Source organism: Phyllobates terribilis, unplaced genomic scaffold (assembly GCF_046119375.1).
Source record: "Phyllobates terribilis strain yellow unplaced genomic scaffold, ASM4611937v1 Scaffold_1024__1_contigs__length_465996, whole genome shotgun sequence".
NCBI lineage: Eukaryota > Metazoa > Chordata > Amphibia > Anura > Dendrobatidae > Phyllobates > Phyllobates terribilis.
In genome coordinates, this window is record NW_027363784.1 from 341,995 (window position 1) to 357,611 (window position 15,617).

Genomic DNA, 15,617 nt, shown 5'->3' on the forward strand with positions numbered 1-15,617 from the left:
AACAGAATGCCACAGACTAATCAACCAAACTTTTTGGGTTGGGTTCTCTTTTATAGTCTGCAGGCATTAAATGAAAGAAGTCAGTGTTCCAGCAGAAGGAGACAACGTTTCAGAAAAGGCATTGTAGCAAACCAAAAAAGAAATTTTAAGTGCAGCAGAGTAACCAGCGCACATACCTGTTAGCTCAGGTGAGTTTAAAAGGCTGCTGTTGATAACAAGGGCATTTGCTAAATAGATGGTGTGTGTGCAACAATATACTGAAAGGTCAATTATATTGTGCAGCTTATCTCACCACCTGTAGTTATTTAGGTGAAAGCTCCAAAATGCTTGCCTAATATGTCTGTTTATCCAAAAGGAAGTAAAAAGGGAGAGCTAGAAAGATAGCATTGCATCACATTACATGGCAATGCAATGCACAGTTGCTGAAGTTGAACCAAAATGAGCTTGTAATCTGGCTTCTGCAACTTTGAACATGAAAAATCCAATGAGGAGAAGAAAAGCAAAGCCAAAGAGTCCATCCCAAAATCCGACAAACAAGCAAAATGAACAAAAAACATTGAATTCAATTCTTTCTGATTTTAGAAACTGCATTAAAGAAGGGGTGCACCGGTCCTGGAGATACTGCAATACCAGGTCAATGCGTGGAGTGGACAGAGCAAGCTCTTTTTCCATCTCCCTGTTCTAAAAATCCATTTAATATATGGTCCCCAGATAGGGGACGTATCAGATATTAAACTGATAAGAACAGATACTACACTTGATCTTAGCCAAAAGGCCGAGAAGCGATAACCAGAATTGGTTTCAAACTACGGAGCCACCCAAGGATCCTGAAAAGTCCATTTGTGGAAATGAGCTCCTGGACTCCCGTTAAGAAGACATGTTGTCAACCTCTAGATCCCTTACATGCCTGCACTTTTCGGCTTGCTGCTGCTGCAATCCACGCGTTTTAGATCTGCATAACTCCACCTCTTTAAACACAGCACCTTCAACCCCTGCTGTTCCCACCCGCCTCAACACCGTTGGAAGGGAGGAGAACCAATTAAGGCGGGGGGTGGGGTGGAATGAGCAGCTGTCTACCCTTAGCAGGAGGGCTCCTGATTACATACCTCTCCTGCTGCTGCTGCTGCTGGCTGTCCAGCAGCAGACTGAAGGTGGCTGCTGCTGTGCACAGGTATATAAAGGCTCAGAGCCTATTATGACACGCGCAGCCAGCGTTCCATTGCCACATTCCATCTACTGCAGGCAGGATACCTGGCTGGCTGAATGTCGCTGAGAAGCTCACAGAGACCGCCATAAGCAACAGTTTAACAGAATGCCACAGACTAATCAACCAAACTTTTTGGGTTGGGTTCTCTTTTATAGTCTGCAGGCATTAAATGAAAGAAGTCAGTGTTCCAGCAGAAGGAGACGTTTCAGAAAAGGCATTGTAGCAAACCAAAAAAGAAATTTTAAGCGCAGCAGAGTAACCAGCGCACATACCTGTTAGCTCAGGTGAGTTTAAAAGGCTGCTGTTGATAACAAGGGCATTTGCTAAATAGATGGTGTGTGTGCAACAATATACTGAAAGGTCAATTATATTGTGCAGCTTATCTCACCACCTGTAGTTATTTAGGTGAAAGCTCCAAAATGCTTGCCTAATATGTCTGTTTATCCAAAAGGAAGTAAAAAGGGAGAGCTAGAAAGATAGCATTGCATCACATTACATGGCAATGCAATGCACAGTTGCTGAAGTTGAACCAAAATGAGCTTGTAATCTGGCTTCTGCAACTTTGAACATGAAAAATCCAATGAGGAGAAGAAAAGCAAAGCCAAAGAGTCCATCCCAAAATCCGACAAACAAGCAAAATGAACAAAAAACATTGAATTCAATTCTTTCTGATTTTAGAAACTGCATTAAAGAAGGGGTGCACCGGTCCTGGAGATACTGCAATACCAGGTCAATGCGTGGAGTGGACAGAGCAAGCTCTTTTTCCATCTCCCTGTTCTAAAAATCCATTTAATATATGGTCCCCAGATAGGGGACGTATCAGATATTAAACTGATAAGAACAGATACTACACTTGATCTTAGCCAAAAGGCCGAGAAGCGATAACCAGAATTGGTTTCAAACTACGGAGCCACCCAAGGATCCTGAAAAGTCCATTTGTGGAGATGAGCTCCTGGACTCCCGTTAAGAAGACATGTTGTCAACCTCTAGATCCCTTACATGCCTGCACTTTTCGGCTTGCTGCTGCTGCAATCCACGCGTTTTAGATCTGCATAACTCCACCTCTTTAAACACAGCACCTTCACCCCCTGCTGTTCCCACCCGCCTCAACACCGTTGGAAGGGAGGAGAACCAATTAAGGCGGGGGGTGGGGTGGAACGAGCAGCTGTCTACCCTTAGCAGGAGGGCTCCTGATTACATACCTCTCCTGCTGCTGCTGCTGCTGGCTGTCCAGCAGCAGACTGAAGGTGGCTGCTGCTGTGCACAGGTATATAAAGGCTCAGAGCCTATTATGACACGCGCAGCCAGCGTTCCATTGCCACATTCCATCTACTGCAGGCAGGATACCTGGCTGGCTGAATGTCGCTGAGAAGCTCACAGAGACCGCCATAAGCAACAGTTTAACAGAATGCCACAGACTAATCAACCAAACTTTTTGGGTTGGGTTCTCTTTTATAGTCTGCAGGCATTAAATGAAAGAAGTCAGTGTTCCAGCAGAAGGAGACAACGTTTCAGAAAAGGCATTGTAGCAAACCAAAAAAGAAATTTTAAGCGCAGCAGAGTAACCAGCGCACATACCTGTTAGCTCAGGTGAGTTTAAAAGGCTGCTGTTGATAACAAGGGCATTTGCTAAATAGATGGTGTGTGTGCAACAATATACTGAAAGGTCAATTATATTGTGCAGCTTATCTCACCACCTGTAGTTATTTAGGTGAAAGCTCCAAAATGCTTGCCTAATATGTCTGTTTATCCAAAAGGAAGTAAAAAGGGAGAGCTAGAAAGATAGCATTGCATCACATTACATGGCAATGCAATGCACAGTTGCTGAAGTTGAACCAAAATGAGCTTGTAATCTGGCTTCTGCAACTTTGAACATGAAAAATCCAATGAGGAGAAGAAAAGCAAAGCCAAAGAGTCCATCCCAAAATCCGACAAACAAGCAAAATGAACAAAAAACATTGAATTCAATTCTTTCTGATTTTAGAAACTGCATTAAAGAAGGGGTGCACCGGTCCTGGAGATACTGCAATACCAGGTCAATGCGTGGAGTGGACAGAGCAAGCTCTTTTTCCATCTCCCTGTTCTAAAAATCCATTTAATATATGGTCCCCAGATAGGGGACGTATCAGATATTAAACTGATAAGAACAGATTTTTTGATTGAATATATCTTTTATTAGCACAAAAAATAAGTTAACAGACAGTGTACAGTGCCGCAGCCCAGTACACACAGAATTCTACATCATATTTACATAGCATGAGGATACGACGCACTAACTAGACACATCACACCCCTATGCTACACAAAACACTCAATCTGAAAGAAAAAGCATGTCAATCAATACAGTACGAAGAATCGTGATAAGAGATGGGGATTGGGAAAAAGGGGATGGGGAGGGGAAAATCACAGGCCCGAAGCTTTATTAAAAGACAAGACACATAAGGGGAGAGGGGGAGGAGGGGTTTAGTCCTCATCCTCGTCCTCCGGACCGTCCACGATGGAATAGTCTCTGAGCAGGCTGTGGATCAGCCTGCGGCAGTCCTGGATGGACATCCTCTCCCTCCTCAAGATGAGCCGGTTCCTGGCGACCCAAACGGCATCCTTGAAGCAGTTCATAAGGCGCCAAGCCTCCTGGATGGCTCCGACGGTATGAACCCCAGGGAAGAGTCCGTAAAGCACAGAATGGTGCGATAGGCTCGCCCTGGGGACAGAGTTCCTCAGGTCGTCCTCAAGGGCAGTCAACAGGCGCTGTGCAAATCCGCAGTCCAAAAAAGTGTGCAAAGATGTTTCCTCCACGAAGGGGCACCTTGGGCAGTACCGGGTCTTGCACAGGTTCCGGGCATGCATGAATGACCGGACGGGCAGTCCGCCCTGAATCGCCATCCACGACAAGTCCTTGTGCCCGTTGGTCAGCCTGTCAGACGACACATTTGTCCACACAGTCTCCAGCGTGTCCTGGTGAAGTCCTGTGATGTTCTCCACGTCATCCTTGGCTCTGATGAGCTTGTGGATAGTTTTGGGCTTCCACAAGTCGGGCTTGAGTCCCTCCAGTTGATGTTCCCCCACAAATCGAACGACGTCTCCGTAGAACCATGGCGTCGTCCAGTTGTAGGGGAAGGAGCTGTCCCACTTGTCCCAGCCGAGTCGCCTCCAAAGAGGAAGCAGGAAAAAGCGAGACATGGACCTGCCCGCGGAGCCATTCTTGACTTGCAAAGTCCGGCGGACACAATCACACACAAAAGAGGATCGCAGGAGGGTGGGGATATCTGGAACGCCCTTCCCACCCTTGCGAGGCTCCTTGTACATGACGGCCCGCCTGACTCTGTCCATCTTGGATCCCCAGACAAAGTGAAACACTGTCCTGGTAATGGCCCTGCACACAGTGACGTGTGGGGGCCAGGCCTGCGCCGTGTACTGCAAGACGGGCAGGACCTCATTACGCAGGACGAGTGCCTTACCCTCACAAGTGAGGTGTCTGAGGCTCCAGAGTCCGATCCGTTGCTTCACTTTGGCCAAGCGTTCTTGCCAGGACTTGAGGGCCGCTCCTTCCTTCCCGAACCAGACTCCCAGCACCTTGAGGAAATCCGGTTGAATGTTGAAGGGGAAGAGGGCGGAGGAGGCCGGCTGCCAATCCCCGAAGAGCATGGCTTCCGACTTCCTGCAGTTGACTTTGGCCCCTGAAGCCCGGCCGAACCTCTCACACGTCTGGACGAGGGCGTCGACTGAACCACGATCAGCGCAGAAGACGGTGACGTCGTCCATGTAGAGCGAGCACTTGACCTCGTGTCGTCCCGGACCCGGTGCGGTGATCCCTCTGATCTCTCCATTCTGCCGGATAGCCTCTGCGAAGAGTTCTATAACACAAACAAAAAGAAGAGGTGATAGAGGGCAGCCTTGTCTGACCCCAGAGAGGACAGGGAAGGGGTCAGTCTTCCAGCCGTTCACCAACACCGAGCTGTGGATATCAAAATACATCAGACGGACATACGAACAAAACATGTTACCCAAACCTAACCGGTGCAGAGCTCGGCCCATGAACTCGTGGGAAACCCGGTCGAAGGCCTTCTCCTGATCCAAGGAGACCAGGGCCGCGTGTGCGCGGCGGACCTTGATGTACTCGACCGTGTCCCGCACGAGAGCGAGGCTGTCTGCGATGCGACGTCCAGGAATGCCGCAGGTCTGGTCCGGGTGGATGATCCGTCTGATGACCGTCTTAAGTCGTGTCGCCATCGTCTTGGCCAGGATCTTGTAGTCCACGTTGAGCAGAGTGATGGGACGCCAATTCCTCAGGTCGCACCTCTCTCCCTTCCGCTTGTACAGGATCGTGACCATTCCTTCCCTCAAAGATGGAGGCATTCTACCCTCCACCACCATCTCCTCGTACAGGTCCAACAGGTCCGGACAGATGAGGTCTCCCAGCGCTACATAGAGCTCCGCTGGAAGACCATCACTGCCCGGGGTCCTGCCGGTCCTAAAGGATTTAGCGGCAGAGAGCAATTCGCCCACCATCAGAGGTTTGTCCAAGGCTGCCGTGCCTGCAGGATCAAGATGGTTAGTGATACCTGACAGGAACTTATCAGCAGCGTCGGGGTCGGTAGTCTTGTGGGAGTAGAGTTTGCTGTAGAAGTCGCTGACGACCCTCATCACGTCCTCCTTCCCACGTCGCATGTTTCCGCTCTCGTCTCGCAGCTCGTTCAGGGGCGTGTGACCGGCATGAAGTTTCCTGAAAAAGAATGAGTTACATTTCTCACCCTTCTCCAGATTCTCCACTTTGGAACGGAAGACGATTCGCTTGGACTCCTCCTCAAAGTGCCTTTTCAGGCTCTTCTTGGTCTCCTCCAGCTCCTCCCTCACGTCCCAGCCGCAGTGAAGAAGGTCCTGCAGCGACCGCAGCTCGCGCTGCAGCCCTCTGAAGTCCCTCCTCTTCTCACACGCCTGTTGTCGACCCTTGGCCTGAAAGAAACAGCGAAACTCAAGTTTAACATATTCCCACCAATCAGAGACTGTTTGGAAGCTACCCTTGTAGGACTGCCACATTGCGTAGGCTGCTCTCAGCTCCTCCACGACTTCATCCTGAGCCAGCAGAGCACAATTCAGCTTCCAGGAGCCGGGGCCGGACGGAAAACCGTCGCCGAGGACACCTTGTAAGTGAATGGCTCTGTGGTCGGAGAAGAAGCAGGGGACCATCGAGCGCCTACTCTGCCTGACTGCCCGAGAGGTGAACACAAAGTCAATCCTGGAGCGGAGTGAGCCATCGGGTCGGCTCCACGAATAGTTCGTGGAGCCTCTCCCCATGGAGCCCACCACGTCCTGAAGAGAGGCCTCGGTTACCATCTCGATGAGCAGCTTGGACGTGATGTCCAACTTGGCAGATGTGCCAGAACTACGACCATCCTCCTCGATGGGGCAGTTGAAATCCCCGGCCATCACTAAGGTCCTGGTGGTGGCAAGCTGAAGCCGCAGGGTCTGGAAAAGCTCCAAACGCTCATTCTTCAGTGGGGACGCATACACGTTGATGAACCTGACAGGTTCTCCTGCCCAGTTGCCATCTACAACAAGAGCCCTGCCGCAGATGAGCTCCTGGACGGACTCAAGCGTGAATGCGCCCCCCCTGATCAGAATTGCGACCCCCGCAGACTTGCAGTCACCCCCACCGGACCAGTAGGATGGACCGTGGGACCACTCCCTGGCCAGATGTTTGAAGGACCTAGAGGAGGGAAGGGAACATTCCTGCAACATATAAACATCACACAACTGGGAAGTAAGGAAGGCATAAATAGTCTGACGTCTGAACTTGTCCTTGATGCTCCTGACATTAATGGAAAATAAGTTAATATTAGCCATCATGTAGGGAAAAAAGAAAAAGTTAGCGCAGGCAATACACCTTAGTTACCACTCCGGTCGGGTGGTCCCTCGTCGGTGTTGACTGCTGGTGACGGGATCACCAGCAGGCCCTCTTCCTCCATCTGGTCAAGCAGCGCGGCCTCGATCTCGGCGACCACCAGTTCCTCCTCTTCTGGCTCGGCCACCAGGGTCTCAACCATGTGCTCCATCTCTTCTGGCTCAGGGAGGGTATCCTCCTTTTCGCCTACGAAATCCAGAATCTTCTTTTTGGAGGATTCAGTAGCAGGGCTGTCCTCCACTTTCCTCTTTCCCCGGGTTGGAACTGGGGAGACAAGAAGGGGAAAATCCTCCTCGGAATAGATAGCGGCGGGTGGAGGAAAGGTTAATTCCACCGCTACCATGGTCTGGGGAGGGAGAGTGGCTGCCGGGGCAGGGGAAAGGACACCTGCTGAGGAGTAGGGGAAGGAGGAAGAGGAAGTGGAATCCTCAGCAGGGGTGGCCGGGGTGGGGGGGGATTGGACGGGGGTGGCAGGGGGAGGGATCGAGAGAGGGGTGACAGAACTCTTACCCTCCTTTGACTTTTTCTTCTGCTTCGGAGCTGTTGGGACCGTCGCTGGGGCTTTGGCCACCGACTCCTTGACCGCTTTGGCCTTGGTCATCTCGGCCTTGGCCGCTGGGGCCTTGGTTGTCGCGTCCTTGACCTTCACAGGCCTGGTCGTTGGGGCCTTGTCCTCCGGAGCTGGGGTCGTCCCAACCACCGATGCCCAGGATCTCTCACGCTTGGGGCAATCCTTGTATAGATGAGCCGCCAGCCCACACAGGTTGCAGGACGTCTTCTTCGGGCAGTCCTTCGAGCTGTGTCCCGTCACTCGACAAATCCTGCAGGCATCCTCCTTGCAGTCCTTCATCTCGTGGCCGTTCTTGCCGCATCTCCTGCAGTTCCGCGGCATGTCCGGGTAATAGATGAGGCCGTAGGAGTTGCCCAGGGAGAATGTCGGGGGCAGGTGCCGAAGTCCGTCTGAGTACGCCAGGTCCCTGTGAAGTCTAACGGTCACCGACCACTTACCTGTCCAGAAGCCGAGTCCATTCAGGATGTGAGAGGGTTCCTTCACAACCAAACAGAAGCGTCTCAGGAAGGTACAGATGTCTTGGCCTGGGGTGTGCGGGTTGCGCATGGAGACCGTGATCCTCCTTTCGTCCCTCTGGATAGGGCAGCTACCTGTAAAGGCAGAGAAAGAATTATCCGGTCCTTTTGCGCTTACCATTTCCCAGAACCTCCTGCAGGTGTTCACAGTGGCGAAGGTGACGAAGAAGATCCCCGTCAAGAAGGTCTGGATGCTGAGGGTGTCCGACCTGGAGAAGCCTCGATCCAGCAGCATCTTCTGGCAGAACACGTCCGAGGACATGTCCGGCACCCTCCCATCCACTTCCTTCAGCTTCAGGGCCACCGTCTGCCGCATCCATGGCTCCAGGGCTGGAGCTTCGTGGTGGGGCTTCTGGGGTCCCTTCTGCTGGCCAGTCGTGGAGGCAGAGTCCTTGGGGTCAGAATCGGCTCCTGGCTGGGCCCTCCTGGCTGTCCCCTGCTCCAGGCTCTTCTTTTCAGCCTTCCTCGCAGCGCTTGCCATGGCTTTCCTCCTGCAGTTACTTCTTGGAGCTGGAGCTGGAACTCTTCCCGGAATGGGTGGAGCTATGCAGATTCTTCTCCCGTCGTGTTCTGGACAAATTCCCCGAAAGGTCTTTGTCTCGATGATTTTCTTCCTCGAAGATTCCACAGGACAGCCCGATTCTTCTCCGAGTCTTCGTCTTCTTCTGGATTCTTTAGAGCTTCTTCCTCCCACCGATATCCGCCTTCCTTCTCCGATGTCAGCTGGGCTCCGAAGCTCTTCTCCTTCCGAGTTCGATCGCTCTCGTCAAGTGTAGATCGTAGCTCTTGTGTTCTTAAAAGAACAGATACTACACTTGATCTTAGCCAAAAGGCCGAGAAGCGATAACCAGAATTGGTTTCAAACTACGGAGCCACCCAAGGATCCTGAAAAGTCCATTTGTGGAGATGAGCTCCTGGACTCCCGTTAAGAAGACATGTTGTCAACCTCTAGATCCCTTACATGCCTGCACTTTTCGGCTTGCTGCTGCTGCAATCCACGCGTTTTAGATCTGCATAACTCCACCTCTTTAAACACAGCACCTTCACCCCCTGCTGTTCCCACCCGCCTCAACACCGTTGGAAGGGAGGAGAACCAATTAAGGCGGGGGGTGGGGTGGAACGAGCAGCTGTCTACCCTTAGCAGGAGGACTCCTGATTACATACCTCTCCTGCTGCTGCTGCTGCTGGCTGTCCAGCAGCAGACTGAAGGTGGCTGCTGCTGTGCACAGGTATATAAAGGCTCAGAGCCTATTATGACACGCGCAGCCAGCGTTCCATTGCCACATTCCATCTACTGCAGGCAGGATACCTGGCTGGCTGAATGTCGCTGAGAAGCTCACAGAGACCGCCATAAGCAACAGTTTAACAGAATGCCACAGACTAATCAACCAAACTTTTTGGGTTGGGTTCTCTTTTATAGTCTGCAGGCATTAAATGAAAGAAGTCAGTGTTCCAGCAGAAGGAGACAACGTTTCAGAAAAGGCATTGTAGCAAACCAAAAAAGAAATTTTAAGCGCAGCAGAGTAACCAGCGCACATACCTGTTAGCTCAGGTGAGTTTAAAAGGCTGCTGTTGATAACAAGGGCATTTGCTAAATAGATGGTGTGTGTGCAACAATATACTGAAAGGTCAATTATATTGTGCAGCTTATCTCACCACCTGTAGTTATTTAGGTGAAAGCTCCAAAATGCTTGCCTAATATGTCTGTTTATCCAAAAGGAAGTAAAAAGGGAGAGCTAGAAAGATAGCATTGCATCACATTACATGGCAATGCAATGCACAGTTGCTGAAGTTGAACCAAAATGAGCTTGTAATCTGGCTTCTGCAACTTTGAACATGAAAAATCCAATGAGGAGAAGAAAAGCAAAGCCAAAGAGTCCATCCCAAAATCCGACAAACAAGCAAAATGAACAAAAAACATTGAATTCAATTCTTTCTGATTTTAGAAACTGCATTAAAGAAGGGGTGCACCGGTCCTGGAGATACTGCAATACCAGGTCAATGCGTGGAGTGGACAGAGCAAGCTCTTTTTCCATCTCCCTGTTCTAAAAATCCATTTAATATATGGTCCCCAGATAGGGGACGTATCAGATATTAAACTGATAAGAACAGATACTACACTTGATCTTAGCCAAAAGGCCGAGAAGCGATAACCAGAATTGGTTTCAAACTACGGAGCCACCCAAGGATCCTGAAAAGTCCATTTGTGGAGATGAGCTCCTGGACTCCCGTTAAGAAGACATGTTGTCAACCTCTAGATCCCTTACATGCCTGCACTTTTTGGCTTGCTGCTGCTGCAATCCACGCGTTTTAGATCTGCATAACTCCACCTCTTTAAACACAGCACCTTCACCCCCTGCTGTTCCCACCCGCCTCAACACCGTTGGAAGGGAGGAGAACCAATTAAGGCGGGGGGTGGGGTGGAACGAGCAGCTGTCTACCCTTAGCAGGAGGGCTCCTGATTACATACCTCTCCTGCTGCTGCTGCTGCTGGCTGTCCAGCAGCAGACTGAAGGTGGCTGCTGCTGTGCACAGGTATATAAAGGCTCAGAGCCTATTATGACACGCGCAGCCAGCGTTCCATTGCCACATTCCATCTACTGCAGGCAGGATACCTGGCTGGCTGAATGTCGCTGAGAAGCTCACAGAGACCGCCATAAGCAACAGTTTAACAGAATGCCACAGACTAATCAACCAAACTTTTTGGGTTGGGTTCTCTTTTATAGTCTGCAGGCATTAAATGAAAGAAGTCAGTGTTCCAGCAGAAGGAGACAACGTTTCAGAAAAGGCATTGTAGCAAACCAAAAAAGAAATTTTAAGCGCAGCAGAGTAACCAGCGCACATACCTGTTAGCTCAGGTGAGTTTAAAAGGCTGCTGTTGATAACAAGGGCATTTGCTAAATAGATGGTGTGTGTGCAACAATATACTGAAAGGTCAATTATATTGTGCAGCTTATCTCACCACCTGTAGTTATTTAGGTGAAAGCTCCAAAATGCTTGCCTAATATGTCTGTTTATCCAAAAGGAAGTAAAAAGGGAGAGCTAGAAAGATAGCATTGCATCACATTACATGCAATGCAATGCACAGTTGCTGAAGTTGAACCAAAATGAGCTTGTAATCTGGCTTCTGCAACTTTGAACATGAAAAATCCAATGAGGAGAAGAAAAGCAAAGCCAAAGAGTCCATCCCAAAATCCGACAAACAAGCAAAATGAACAAAAAACATTGAATTCAATTCTTTCTGATTTTAGAAACTGCATTAAAGAAGGGGTGCACCGGTCCTGGAGATACTGCAATACCAGGTCAATGCGTGGAGTGGACAGAGCAAGCTCTTTTTCCATCTCCCTGTTCTAAAAATCCATTTAATATATGGTCCCCAGATAGGGGACGTATCAGATATTAAACTGATAAGAACAGATACTACACTTGATCTTAGCCAAAAGGCCGAGAAGCGATAACCAGAATTGGTTTCAAACTACGGAGCCACCCAAGGATCCTGAAAAGTCCATTTGTGGAGATGAGCTCCTGGACTCCCGTTAAGAAGACATGTTGTCAACCTCTAGATCCCTTACATGCCTGCACTTTTCGGCTTGCTGCTGCTGCAATCCACGCGTTTTAGATCTGCATAACTCCACCTCTTTAAACACAGCACCTTCACCCCCTGCTGTTCCCACCCGCCTCAACACCGTTGGAAGGGAGGAGAACCAATTAAGGCGGGGGGTGGGGTGGAACGAGCAGCTGTCTACCCTTAGCAGGAGGGCTCCTGATTACATACCTCTCCTGCTGCTGCTGCTGCTGGCTGTCCAGCAGCAGACTGAAGGTGGCTGCTGCTGTGCACAGGTATATAAAGGCTCAGAGCCTATTATGACACGCGCAGCCAGCGTTCCATTGCCACATTCCATCTACTGCAGGCAGGATACCTGGCTGGCTGAATGTCGCTGAGAAGCTCACAGAGACCGCCATAAGCAACAGTTTAACAGAATGCCACAGACTAATCAACCAAACTTTTTGGGTTGGGTTCTCTTTTATAGTCTGCAGGCATTAAATGAAAGAAGTCAGTGTTCCAGCAGAAGGAGACAACGTTTCAGAAAAGGCATTGTAGCAAACCAAAAAAGAAATTTTAAGCGCAGCAGAGTAACCAGCGCACATACCTGTTAGCTCAGGTGAGTTTAAAAGGCTGCTGTTGATAACAAGGGCATTTGCTAAATAGATGGTGTGTGTGCAACAATATACTGAAAGGTCAATTATATTGTGCAGCTTATCTCACCACCTGTAGTTATTTAGGTGAAAGCTCCAAAATGCTTGCCTAATATGTCTGTTTATCCAAAAGGAAGTAAAAAGGGAGAGCTAGAAAGATAGCATTGCATCACATTACATGGCAATGCAATGCACAGTTGCTGAAGTTGAACCAAAATGAGCTTGTAATCTGGCTTCTGCAACTTTGAACATGAAAAATCCAATGAGGAGAAGAAAAGCAAAGCCAAAGAGTCCATCCCAAAATCCGACAAACAAGCAAAATGAACAAAAAACATTGAATTCAATTCTTTCTGATTTTAGAAACTGCATTAAAGAAGGGGTGCACCGGTCCTGGAGATACTGCAATACCAGGTCAATGCGTGGAGTGGACAGAGCAAGCTCTTTTTCCATCTCCCTGTTCTAAAAATCCATTTAATATATGGTCCCCAGATAGGGGACGTATCAGATATTAAACTGATAAGAACAGATACTACACTTGATCTTAGCCAAAAGGCCGAGAAGCGATAACCAGAATTGGTTTCAAACTACGGAGCCACCCAAGGATCCTGAAAAGTCCATTTGTGGAGATGAGCTCCTGGACTCCCGTTAAGAAGACATGTTGTCAACCTCTAGATCCCTTACATGCCTGCACTTTTCGGCTTGCTGCTGCTGCAATCCACGCGTTTTAGATCTGCATAACTCCACCTCTTTAAACACAGCACCTTCACCCCCTGCTGTTCCCACCCGCCTCAACACCGTTGGAAGGGAGGAGAACCAATTAAGGCGGGGGGTGGGGTGGAACGAGCAGCTGTCTACCCTTAGCAGGAGGGCTCCTGATTACATACCTCTCCTGCTGCTGCTGCTGCTGGCTGTCCAGCAGCAGACTGAAGGTGGCTGCTGCTGTGCACAGGTATATAAAGGCTCAGAGCCTATTATGACACGCGCAGCCAGCGTTCCATTGCCACATTCCATCTACTGCAGGCAGGATACCTGGCTGGCTGAATGTCGCTGAGAAGCTCACAGAGACCGCCATAAGCAACAGTTTAACAGAATGCCACAGACTAATCAACCAAACTTTTTGGGTTGGGTTCTCTTTTATAGTCTGCAGGCATTAAATGAAAGAAGTCAGTGTTCCAGCAGAAGGAGACAACGTTTCAGAAAAGGCATTGTAGCAAACCAAAAAAGAAATTTTAAGCGCAGCAGAGTAACCAGCGCACATACCTGTTAGCTCAGGTGAGTTTAAAATGCTGCTGTTGATAACAAGGGCATTTGCTAAATAGATGGTGTGTGTGCAACAATATACTGAAAGGTCAATTATATTGTGCAGCTTATCTCACCACCTGTAGTTATTTAGGTGAAAGCTCCAAAATGCTTGCCTAATATGTCTGTTTATCCAAAAGGAAGTAAAAAGGGAGAGCTAGAAAGATAGCATTGCATCACATTACATGGCAATGCAATGCACAGTTGCTGAAGTTGAACCAAAATGAGCTTGTAATCTGGCTTCTGCAACTTTGAACATGAAAAATCCAATGAGGAGAAGAAAAGCAAAGCCAAAGAGTCCATCCCAAAATCCGACAAACAAGCAAAATGAACAAAAAACATTGAATTCAATTCTTTCTGATTTTAGAAACTGCATTAAAGAAGGGGTGCACCGGTCCTGGAGATACTGCAATACCAGGTCAATGCGTGGAGTGGACAGAGCAAGCTCTTTTTCCATCTCCCTGTTCTAAAAATCCATTTAATATATGGTCCCCAGATAGGGGACGTATCAGATATTAAACTGATAAGAACAGATCAGGTTTCAACATATTTTATTAAGTGCGTAAAAGATGGTTTACAATCAAAAACAACAACACAAACAGTACATTATTAAAACACAGAATTCCACCCATAAAAACCCCATATACGATTGGCATCCCTTCTCCCAATACATTTCACATCCCTCAAGTAATAAATATACATCTGGCTAAAAGCAATTTTAAGACAATCCTTCACAGAAATAGCGTCACGTTTAAAAAGTAAAATATTGCGTGCCTTCCAAAGGGCGTCTTTAAAACAGTTAATCATACACCAACATATACAATACTGTTGAGGGGTCGGACATTTAAAAAGGCCATATAAAACATATTCATGGTTAAAATCTCTTAAACCGCAAGTCCATTTTAAAAGAATCCCAACTTTGTGCCAAAGTTCCTGTGCAAATGGGCAATTCCACATAAGGTGCAAGGTGGTTTCGTCATAAACACATGAGTCTCTGGGGCATTTTGCTCTGGCCACCAGGCCTCTCCTGTGTTGAAACTCTCTGGTGGGGAGGCACTGGTGGACCACCATCCATGCGATGTCCTTATGTCCATTTGCTAAGAATTTCCCGAAGACATTCTTCCAAACTTGCTTCGATCTCTCTTCTGAGAAATTTACTATGGGGGTCACATCTTCATTCCTCCTCAGAAAAGATAAAAGCTTCTTGCGGTCTTTAAAAATGTCCATATTAAAATCACCAAGGCTATAAAATCGAACAGTCTTTTCTAAGATTGCTTGGTGTTTGGGGGGGCATAGTAAAACAGGGGAATTCAACGACAACTTAAACCATCTTTTAAAAATCATCCCACAAGTATATTTTAAAAAATAACTTAGCGCACTATTACCATTAAAATGTTTGAAACAAAAGCAGAAATAATTTAAATACAAATAAATATGTAAGTCGGGAACATCCCTTCCGCCGTTCATTTTATTCTTCCTCATTATTTCTCTCCTTAATTTTTCCATTTTGGAGTTCCATAAAAACATAAAGATCATCCTAGTCATTTTTTTAATTAAAACATCAGAGGGGGGGTACACCATAGCTATATACAGTATGAGGGGTAACAACACTGATTTTATAATTAAAATTTTCCCCTCCATTGTTAGGGACCTCAAACCCCAAAATGATATTTTCTTTGACATTTTTTCTATGACATTCTCCCAGCTTTGAGTTCCCACATTCTCCTCGTTAAAAACAACTCCAAGAATTTTTACATTGTCTCGTTTTATAGTGAGCTGCGGGAGTTGGGCGGTGTCCCAGGATCCCAAAGTCAGACATTCAGATTTATTTAAATTAAGTTTAAAACCGGATGCCTGGGAAAAAAAATCAATGCGCAACACCGCCCTCCGGAGGGAAGCAGGGTCCACGCACACAACCGTCACGTC

At 48.0% G+C, this 15,617-nt stretch overlaps 7 non-coding genes and 1 pseudogene across 7 annotated transcripts; all 8 read right to left on the reverse strand.

Moving 5' to 3' along the window:
• Positions 1–596: 596 nt before the first annotated feature.
• On the reverse strand, positions 597–787 carry LOC141241790 (U2 spliceosomal RNA). Its single transcript, XR_012306486.1, has one exon. It is a non-coding gene; the product is annotated as a U2 spliceosomal RNA (small nuclear RNA).
• Positions 788–1,899: 1,112 nt separating this feature from the next.
• Positions 1,900–2,090, reverse strand: LOC141241791 (U2 spliceosomal RNA). The gene has a single exon (XR_012306487.1). It is a non-coding gene; the product is annotated as a U2 spliceosomal RNA (small nuclear RNA).
• Positions 2,091–3,205: 1,115 nt separating this feature from the next.
• On the reverse strand, positions 3,206–3,398 carry LOC141241883 (U2 spliceosomal RNA). The gene has a single exon (XR_012306575.1). It is a non-coding gene; the product is annotated as a U2 spliceosomal RNA (small nuclear RNA).
• Positions 3,399–8,962: 5,564 nt separating this feature from the next.
• On the reverse strand, positions 8,963–9,040 carry LOC141241936 (U2 spliceosomal RNA; annotated as a pseudogene).
• Positions 9,041–10,155: 1,115 nt separating this feature from the next.
• On the reverse strand, positions 10,156–10,346 carry LOC141241792 (U2 spliceosomal RNA). The gene has a single exon (XR_012306488.1). It is a non-coding gene; the product is annotated as a U2 spliceosomal RNA (small nuclear RNA).
• Positions 10,347–11,460: 1,114 nt separating this feature from the next.
• LOC141241793 (U2 spliceosomal RNA) lies at positions 11,461–11,651 on the reverse strand. The gene has a single exon (XR_012306489.1). It is a non-coding gene; the product is annotated as a U2 spliceosomal RNA (small nuclear RNA).
• Positions 11,652–12,766: 1,115 nt separating this feature from the next.
• LOC141241794 (U2 spliceosomal RNA) lies at positions 12,767–12,957 on the reverse strand. Its single transcript, XR_012306490.1, has one exon. It is a non-coding gene; the product is annotated as a U2 spliceosomal RNA (small nuclear RNA).
• A 1,115-nt stretch (positions 12,958–14,072) lies between these two features.
• Positions 14,073–14,262, reverse strand: LOC141241914 (U2 spliceosomal RNA). Its single transcript, XR_012306598.1, has one exon. It is a non-coding gene; the product is annotated as a U2 spliceosomal RNA (small nuclear RNA).
• Between the last annotated feature and the right edge of the window lie 1,355 nt (positions 14,263–15,617).